We start from the raw sequence: 9605 nt of genomic DNA, 5'->3' as shown, positions 1-9605 counted from the left end.
GGAGGAGGAGGAGGAGGGTTTTGTTTCGGGAGCCGCTAAAAATGTTTCGTTGCTCGCCCTCTTTCGCGTGTTTAATGGCCACCATATGGAGAGACGGCCCGTTATTCACACAACGTTTTTTCCAGGGGCCAAAGGGTGGTTCCGATTCGAGTGATGTGACCGTCCGTTTGACGGGTAATTGGGGAACGCGTGTGCCACGAGGCGAAGTCATCCCCCCTTTTCGATTCCTGATCGATTGGTTATTTAACGCTGCCCGCGTCGAACTATTTGTCCGGCAAACTTGTTCGCGATTCCAGTTTCAAACGTTTGTCACTTGGATCGAGATGAAGAGAATAGCGAGAATTTCTCGTTGACGAGGTTTTTCCATCCTATGGGAATTTTTTGTTGGAAAAAAAGAATCGTTCCTTCTTCTTTTTCGTCGTTTAATTTTGAACGAAAACAGGAATGAGAAGGAATGTAAGTTATTTGTTAATATAGCGCAGAGGCGTGGAAGACCTGCTGCGAACGCCGAACGCGTCAAAAAGATCGTATAATCAGGGACGAACCAATATTTTTCGACGGAGGGTTAAACGAGGAGCAAGAAGGCGATCCCTTACCTTCTCGTATAACACACATTCTTTCCTCGACGCCCGCTGCGTTGCCTACCGGAAAAGAGAGGGGAAACGGCGTCCTCCATTCTTCGAAGCGAATCCTATATATCGGCGGAGTATTTTGCCATCCATCGTCGTTCGAATCGTATATAATGCGAACCATCAAAATGCGCTTAAACCAGGTCGAGTTATTACCACGGCAAATACGCGATACGGTTCACGAGGGCACGATGCCACACTGTAAATCACTCGTATACTCTCTCTCTCTCTCTCTCTCTCTCTTCGACACGCATTGGGTGACTGTTTGTCCCATCCTTTCTCGTCCCATTAATATTTAGATTACCTTTTATTCATGTGATTCAAGATCCAGTGAGTCGGTATCGAAACAGCATTGAAAATCCTTCAAGAATGTAATAAAGTAATCTTGAAAATTTTTCAGAGAGAAGAAACAAGAAAAGATACACAAGAAAAAAACTACGAAACGATAGAAATTAACGAAGCGCGAGGAAATTTATACTCGGGTTGGTTCGGAAATTGTTCGGGTATGATCGGCTCGCGTCGGGTCGCTCGAGTTAGAAATTATATTCGGGTCGAGTCGGCTCGGTTCGACGGTAATCGGCTTCTCGATGGAAATACACACACTTAGTTGTTTCTAAACACTTTGAATCGACGGTCGTATTCGAGCTTCGTCTCAAAAATATTATTTGAATTTTCTGGCAAAAATCTCACGAAATTCACGAAATATCTTCGATATCCCGACCCGATCCCGAAAAACTTTCCAACTTGTATTATTTTTGGATTCTTGGACATCTTTGAATACATCAGCGATGAATACATAGGCGATCGAACGAAACGGCGTAGATTCTGACGGATTATATTGACTCGTGAACGGGATGAATAAGCAACCGTTGGAAGTGTATCGAAGCCGTAAGATGACGATGCTTTACGATCGAAGATAACGCGCTGAAGACTATACGCCAATTTCAAGCCGCGTTCTTTCCCCCCGGAGGGATTAATCGGGCCTCGTTTAAAACGTTGGCCGCAACGTTCTTCCATTTTTTAAATCCTCCCATGGCATCATCCCATAGCCGTCGTCCCGGTTTCGAAGTGGTTCCACGCTCTCTCTCGCACGTACACGGATATACGTATCGACGTACACTTTGAAAAACAGTGTGTATACCTCGGTGTGTATACATTGGCGAGCCACTACCGTTCGCGTGCAGGTATAGGTAAGCACTCTAATTATCGAGATCTCACGTAAAACGAGTATGTAAACATAAATCGACAATCTTGTCGATCGAAGCAGGCGCGCGCGCGATCACTTAACTGCTGGCCAGGCAAACGAATTTTTCTTCCGGTGCGTAGACCGTGTCCTTGACGTCTTATTACGCCGATTAAAAACTCGCCAACCCTACCCTCCTCCTTGGACCACCCTTTTTCCTTTCTTCTCTCTCTCTTTCTTTTTTCATATTTTTCCTTCGACCGTCATTCTTTCTTTCTTTTCTCCTTCTTTTTTCCCTTGTATTTCGTAAGTTTTGTTGTTTGTTTTCACGGTCGAGATCTTTCTTTCGCCGCTTATTCCCCAACTTTTTTTCACTTTGTTGGGTTTTACCGCTGAAGGCGGTAGGTAGAGGGCAACAAAATTCCATACAGGAATCGTTCGTAATATCTTATTTTTCCTCATCCTGGTTATAGTCGTCCCCTTTTCACCTCCTTTATTCCGTTTTCTACCTTTATCGTTCGTCGATTATCTAATTTCTTTTAGCTCTATTTTCGTCGTTTCTAAATAATTTTCGTTCCATATTCCTTTCTCGCAGAGATATGTCGAATTTTTCCCTTTATTAATATTACGATAAAAAACGAAATACGCAGCTGTTCCCTATCTTCGTTCAAATTCGAAAATTCGAAGTCTCGCTAACGGTTATTGCACAAAGCATAGGCGTTCTAGCAGTCGGTGCACCAGAAACTGATAGAACTCGAGATTATTAAGAGATTTGCATATCACCGAATCGTATCTACAAAAAAAAAGGAACGCGCGCTTTCCCACTTCCATTATCAAGCAGGTTGAGACACCTATCATTATCATTGTCGTGTCTTAGAGCCGGCTGACCCGGTTTATGACTCACGGCGAGCGTAGAGAACGCGAATTGCGAAACGATTTCGATCGCGCGCACGAAAATTCCGATATATCCGTGACGTGTCGTGGATGTTTCTCTCGTGATAATTTTTTCTTTTTTTTTTTTTATAATTCAAGGATATCTCGAAGTAACACAGAACAATATCGAGAACCCTTCTATACCGTTCGAAGAAACGGAAATACTATAATTTGTATCCGAAGCCCGGGTATCTCGGGTCAAATTAACCCGCGGAAAAAATCGCAAATTCACAGACCACCACTAACCGAGCGTTTCTTTGTGTTAGCCATATCCATCCCGGTGGAACACTCTTTACCGCGGTCGATTCATAATCGTTTCACGGGAAAGCAATTTCTCGGCCGAAAGGACGATCGTTTTCCTGGCCCCAAGGCAGGCCACGAGTTTGCCACGCACGCAGGGACGATGAAATGGAATTGAAAACGGATGGAATGGAGAAAATTCACGACTGTCGTTTCCAAAAATTATTCTCGTCGATACCACGCAAACGACTATACATTTCATCATTACTGGCGGCGAAACAATCTTAATAAGATATCCTTCACAAGATATACCTCGGATATTCTCAGACGTGCACTTCCCCACTTTTACGAAACTCGCAAAAAGTTTTTTATTTTCCCATCTACGAAAAGTAGTGGTTAATCACTGGTAGCGAGGGTTTGTAATTACACTTGTAAATATGTAGCCGCATTTTTTCTCGAAGAATCATTCGACCGTGTATTCCGCGTGGATGTAATAGAGGAGAACGGTCGAAGGCAACCGAAGGTGGATGGATGCGAAAAGGAGCAAGACGAGGGTGTGATGGAAGGAGGGTGATGAGGATAGAGCGTTGCGTAGAGAAGGGGCAGAAGGGAAGAGGCGGAAACGTTGATGAGAGGAGCGTGGAGAGAGCGAGAAAGAGGGAGGACCGAAGGGAAACGGAATGGTGCGCGCACGCGAAAAAGGGCCCTGCGTAAATTGAAAGGGGGCACGGCTGTCTTGTTGTGTTTAAAAAGGCAATTTGCGGGCCTGAGATACGGCCTATATATTATGGCGCAACTGGTACGGGTGGTGGGAGATAGCTCGCCTCGATAGCGCCCCTTTGCTCTCTCTCTGGTACCCTCAGAGGGGAGAGAACGGGGACTTTCCATGGGCCTTACCGTGATCTCGTCGATGCTCGTATCCACTACTAGCGATGGACTCAACAACATCTCTCCTCTTGGACTGGATAATTTCCTTCGATATCTCGATCATTACTTTCGATTTGCATTCGAAACAAATTGATTAGATTATGCGTCCTATCTATGCGTTTATTATATATAATCTTGAAACTTGACATAATTCGATATCGCTTATATTACTTAGAATCCTATAAAATTGCATCCATTTTAAAATAAAATGTTCCCCTATTCCCTTTCAAATTTCAAATTTTTCCAATAAGTTCTTCTTTTAAATCGTAATATCCTTATTAAAGTTCTCGGAACAAAATTGTTCGAAGGGCCTTGCGAGTCCTTCGAATGCCCATCGCTAACCGTACCCCCTTTCGGCGTGCGCCCTCGAGTCCCCCTGTCCCGGTGGGGAGGGGCCCGCGCTCCCCACCGCCGACATCCGGCAAATGCATTTCTTGTGTAGCACGCTGCTCGTTTGCGGACGATACGATTTACTCTCGGTATATAGTCGTATTCAAATATCTTCTTGCTACTCGCCGGACCCCTTTTGCCTTCCTTCCTTCCTTCCTTCCTTCCCTCTCTTGCCCCTCCTCTGCCGCCGCGATCTCTCCTCGGTTTTGCGCGCGTAATCGACTCTCTCGATTTGCTCTCCAACGAACGACCGGCTAATTCCACGCAATACAGAATGAATCCGAAAGGCTAAGCTCGTTCGTTGGACGCGGTTTAATTATTGGCGGACAGATCGAAGTTGCGAGCAACCTCGTTTGCGGTTACCTTTATCTCTCTTCTTTCTCTCTGTCTCTCTTACTCGTTCGCTCTCTTTCCAGTCGGAATCGATTTCAACGCGAAGCTTAATGTTACGGGTTTTGGAAAATTTGGGAGGAGAGGCACGATATTCGTTAATTTTGCGGTTCCATCGACGACCGGATGCCTCCCGTTTATTTCCCGCCGCGGCACGCTATTACGATTAGCTTTCAGTATTGTTAAAACGATTACACGAGCCACTTAGAGAATCGTGGCTGGAAATTTTGGATAGCGCTTCGCTTGTTCAATGGGGGGATACTTGTTCGATAGGATAGGAATGCGTGTTTACGCGGTTAATTAACGGCGAGTTAATGCACCGTTGCAATTTTCAGATTAATAATAGTAGTGGAATTGGAATATGGCCGCCCCCGCTTTTATGTCATTCGATTTAAATCGTAACACAGACAGTGTTAATCTCAATAATTACAATCATACTCTCTTAACATTAATTTATAACAGATTCTTCTACGAATCTTATTTCATATTTCCCTCCCTCTCCGATCCATCGATCTCCTGTTTTACCGGCCAGCGCGGGAACAGTTCATCCATTCGTTCACAGATGTCGTTTCGTGGACGTCCTCGAATGACAGTTACCCAAGAACCTCTCTTCCTCTCCCCCTCTCTCTCTCCTCCCTCCCTCTTTCTCTCTCCCTCTTTCTCTCTCTCTCTCTACTTTCGATCGTGTCTACTAATTACACAACCGGCACCGGACACAGGCGCGATCTCGCTCTTCAACCGCGATCCATCCGCTCGTTTATTAATTCACGCTCGGGCGAAAAATCGCGGTTCCTTTCGCCGCGGAATTTTCCCTCGATCAACCGGAGGAAAGCTGGGTCGGCGCTAGGATATATATAAAGCGCATCGGGATACACACAAGCTCATTTGCACAGAATGCGTGACAATCGTAATAAATCGCGGCCACCGATATCGATCTCTCCTCTCCGCGGAGCGTTACTTACTAGCGCGATCTAGGAATCTCGGATTCCGTCGTATCTTTGGTCGGTTAGTTCGGGGAGGGGAGGGGAGGGGAGGGGGGGCCAGGCCGATCATAAATTCCCCGCCAGCCTCCAATTAACTTTATCGCAATCTGAACAAATTATACGGAACGCTGCCGATGCTAAATTCACGGACGCTGTCGAAGGGACAAACGTAAGATAAACCCCGGCGCGGCAGAAAACGAGAACACCGAAACGAGATAACGTTTATTTTTCGCGGGGTTCTTCATCCTCGCTCCGTCCTTGCGATCCATTTCGCAAAGGGGGAGAGGGGTTGCTCTCCTGTTTCTCTTTTGTCGTCGTAAGACAAGTCCGGATACCGTCTTCTTCCGCTGACTTGAAGGATCGTTTCACGGGACGTTTTTAGAATCGTTTACCCCCTTCGTCGAAACGGTTTTCATTTCCGGGTGAAAAGGTTGCCGACTTTTATTGTCCCGCTGATATTGGGCCATCGCGATGGTGGAAACATTGGTCTCCTCCGGTTTTAAACGAACGTAACTACTCTGATATTGAATTTCCTTTTTCCTTTTTTTTTTTTTTTTTTTTTTCCTTTCTTTCTTTCTTTGCGAGGAGCGTGATACAATTTCGTAGCGAAGATGTTTCGAGGCGAGAGTGTTTATCCCGAGGTAGACGTTCTTTTTTTTTTAGTTATTGCGGATGTTTATGCAAATTGAAATTTTTCTGCCTTCTCTTCGCGTATCGTTTTATATTTAAATTCCCTCGTAAATGCATAAAAATCCTCGACCTCCTGGTTATCGCAATGCTACATCTAGTAGTAATTTTATACGATAATAACTCGACGTGTTTATGCGTGTTTATTCGTGGGGATGATCCACAATTGATTTTGAAAAGTTGAAAGCAACGGATCCCTTAATTTTAGAGAGGGTGAACAATCGACAGAAACGGAGCCCCTATTTTCTATACCTATTTTCATTCTCCGCCCCGGGATCGCTGGTAAATCGTTAATTTATCCACGTTTCCCTTGTTTATCCGTCAACATGGAGCATTAAATCGTTTAATCCGTGCCGCGTGGCCGGGAAATAAGGCGGTGTTTGTTTGCGCGAGCGTTAAAGCGAATCGGAGTTCATTCTCGATTGCGAGGCGGGTTCGAGAACGGAGCCGTCCTTGTTAACCACGGTACGCGAGCGTTAACGAGTAGCTCCTGGCGAAATTGCGCGACGCCCTGCGCCACGCCCGTGTATACTAATTTCCACCGGTATTCACCAACAACCCTCTCTCTCTCTCTCTCTTTCTCTGTGTGTATGTCGCGTGGCAAACACGGGAATATTTAATCTTCCAACAATGGAACGCAACCAAGCTGTTGCGATTCACCTGGCTTTTCCCATTTCCCGTCGCGTTGCTTCAACAGGTCTGTTTTTAGAAATGGTTTCGGATTGGGATGGTCTCTTCCTTCTCCTGTGGAAGGAAAATCTTCTCTTTGGTAACTTCTCTCGATTTAGAGTATTGAACGAAGCGAAATCTGAATTTCAAGTTCTTTTTATGTAATAACAGTTAACTTTGTCTTTTTCTGATGCGCTGAAGAAAATTTAACGTACTAACGAAAGGGAAGTTTTTCGTTTTTCTATCTCAAGGATTCTCGGAGATCTCTCCGCCAAATAGATCGACGTGAAATACCGATTCGATACCGTGGTAATAGGATCGGAGAAAGATCTCCCCAAAGTGTGAATCAATCTTCTTTTCCATACCGGTACGAAACGTATCCTTAGGTTAGACCAACCTGGCTATTTATTTATTAAATATTTGTTCGCGTTGGAAGCGAAGGAGTTGGACGAAGATCCAAATTGGCAAGGGTGGAAGTTCATCTTGGAGGATCCCGCGGGGGCGATTTCCGAAAATCAATGTTTACACGTCCAATGAGATTTTCTCGACACGTGTCAGCATGTGTGTGAGATACTTGGAAATATCTTGCCACGCGAAACGGGTGTTTAAACGAGAAAATCGTCCCTTTTCATCGCGATCGAAACGTGGAATTTTTACATCGATTGCGTAAAAATTCGTGGATAATATGGTTCCGGATAAGGTTAATCTTTTACGAGGAGATCGCTTCATTATCACGCCATTAGCATAACTTTCCCTTCCTGTTGTTTCAGATCTTATCCTCGGATTAGAGTAATTTCGTGTTAGTCGTTGGGCCGGTGTTTAATTATCCCCCGCCCTACTCGTTAAAGCAATAGAACAGCTTATCGAGGCTTTTATAATTAATTAATATAACGATAATTAAGTCGAAATTCCATCATTGCACGGAACAACGGAGTCGTTATACGAAGAATAACGAACTATCTTATCCATGGTATGTCTCGTAAAAAATAGAAGAAGAAACGAATCTGTATCTATCTAGACAGCAAGCAACAAACAATCCTCGAGGTTTTCTCGAAAATCGAGCAACACCGATCGCTCGATCTCGACTCGAACACCACGATCCCCTATTTCTCGAAAACGTTTCCCTTGGCGACGCGTGCACCACGAAAACGTTTCCCCACGAGCTTGATACGTCTCCACTGTGCACACGCGTTCACGTGGCGCGCGCAAAAACGCGGAGCTGTTCGTCGCCACGGTGCGATGAACTCGGCTGCTCAGCGCGGTACTCGGCGTTTCTCCTCTCGAGGCCGTTTCAGTATTTGACTGTTCGACCAAGAGGACGTCCCTTCTCCACCTGCTTCCTCCTCTCTCTCCTCCCTCCTCCCTGTCCGTCGTCCCCCTTACACGCGGAGTTACGCGATGCATCCTCTCTCTGTCCCACCCCCTCTCTTTGTCCCTCCGCTCCCGAGGCGCGTACCCTCGCCGTGTTGCGCTCCCGGCTGCACTTCGACTCCTGTCGAGACGACAGAACGCCATAAGCAACCAATTTAAATGTAAATTGAAAAGCAGCGCGGCATACAAATTGTTCGACTCGCCGTCAAAAAATACTGCGAGCAAAGATCAAACGGAAGACAAGACGCCGGAGAGAGGGTGGCAACGCTTGTAAAAGTGAAGAGAGAGAGAGAGAGAGAGAAAGAGCTTCTCTTTCGATATGGAAAAAGAGGGAAGAGAGAGAGAGAGAGAGGTCTTCTTCGTCTCGGTGAATCGTCACGGTGGCCACAGACTCAGACACCGCTGATAAATTCTTCGTTAAATATTTGCGTTCCTCGGCTGGTTCCTCGGATGGTCTCTCGGTGAACACCGTTCACCGGAAGTTACCAGTCCTTCCTTCCATCCGTCCGTCCGTTCTGGTGTCTCTCTTTAACGATGAATCTTCGTTACACTTTGCCAAGGAAGGGAAAGTATTTCTTCGACTTTGCCAGGAAGTTGGAAAAGTTTTTTTCGTGGTCACGATTCGAGACATTATACAGCCTGATTTTGTTTTCGTTCTCATTTTTCCGAAAAATATAATTCTCCTGAGTTAAGTATTTTTTTAAATTAAAATTGGTACTATTTTTCCAACGATGATTTTGGGAAGGAGGGAGGGAAAAAAGAAAGAATAGAGGTTGTATAATATATTTATAAACGACGAGATCAAAGTAGATGCCATTCCTCTCACGATTCCATCTCTCTATATTTTATAAAACTCAGATATAGAAAAATAACGAAGTAGAAGAAGAGAAAGAACGGTATTCTTCCCTCTAATTTCTCATTGTCGTACTTTCGTACCATTCGTTTTCATTCGAGCACCATTCTTCGAAAAGTTTGAAGATGGCCCACGCGTTCCACCCTTTTGTCCTCCGTAGTCTTTCCAAACCGTAGTCATTGTTATCAACTATCCGAATGAATAATTGAAACCCGGTATTTAACGCTTCGCCTGTGGCCCCTTTTGTTCGATGATGCTCTCTTCTTCTCCCGGCTCTTATTTAAATTTCAATTAAAGTGTACTTCCTTGTAAACTCGAACCAATGGAGGGAACGCTCGCCTCGTCCCTCT

The 9605-nt window shown here is 45.1% G+C and overlaps 1 protein-coding gene and 2 long non-coding RNA genes across 3 annotated transcripts in view; 2 read left to right on the top strand and 1 right to left on the bottom strand.

The window, feature by feature from the left end:
• LOC102677004 (lysine-specific histone demethylase 1A) overlaps positions 1 to 9605 on the top strand; it is a 102577-nt gene that overhangs the window by 86205 nt on the left and 6767 nt on the right. The window lies entirely within an intron of this gene.
• LOC102676910 lies at positions 382 to 3294 on the top strand. Its single transcript, XR_421477.2, has 2 exons — positions 382 to 1819; positions 3012 to 3294. It is a non-coding gene; the product is annotated as an uncharacterized LOC102676910 (long non-coding RNA).
• On the bottom strand, positions 7822 to 8654 carry LOC116185353. The gene is made up of 2 exons (XR_004150194.1): positions 8173 to 8654; positions 7822 to 8140 (listed from the first exon to the last, which is right to left on the bottom strand). It is a non-coding gene; the product is annotated as an uncharacterized LOC116185353 (long non-coding RNA).

Source organism: Apis dorsata, unplaced genomic scaffold, assembly GCF_000469605.1.
Source record: "Apis dorsata unplaced genomic scaffold, Apis dorsata 1.3 scaffold_163, whole genome shotgun sequence".
In the NCBI taxonomy this organism is placed as follows: Eukaryota; Metazoa; Arthropoda; class Insecta; order Hymenoptera; family Apidae; genus Apis; species Apis dorsata.
This window is presented reverse-complemented; position numbering and strand designations above follow the sequence as displayed.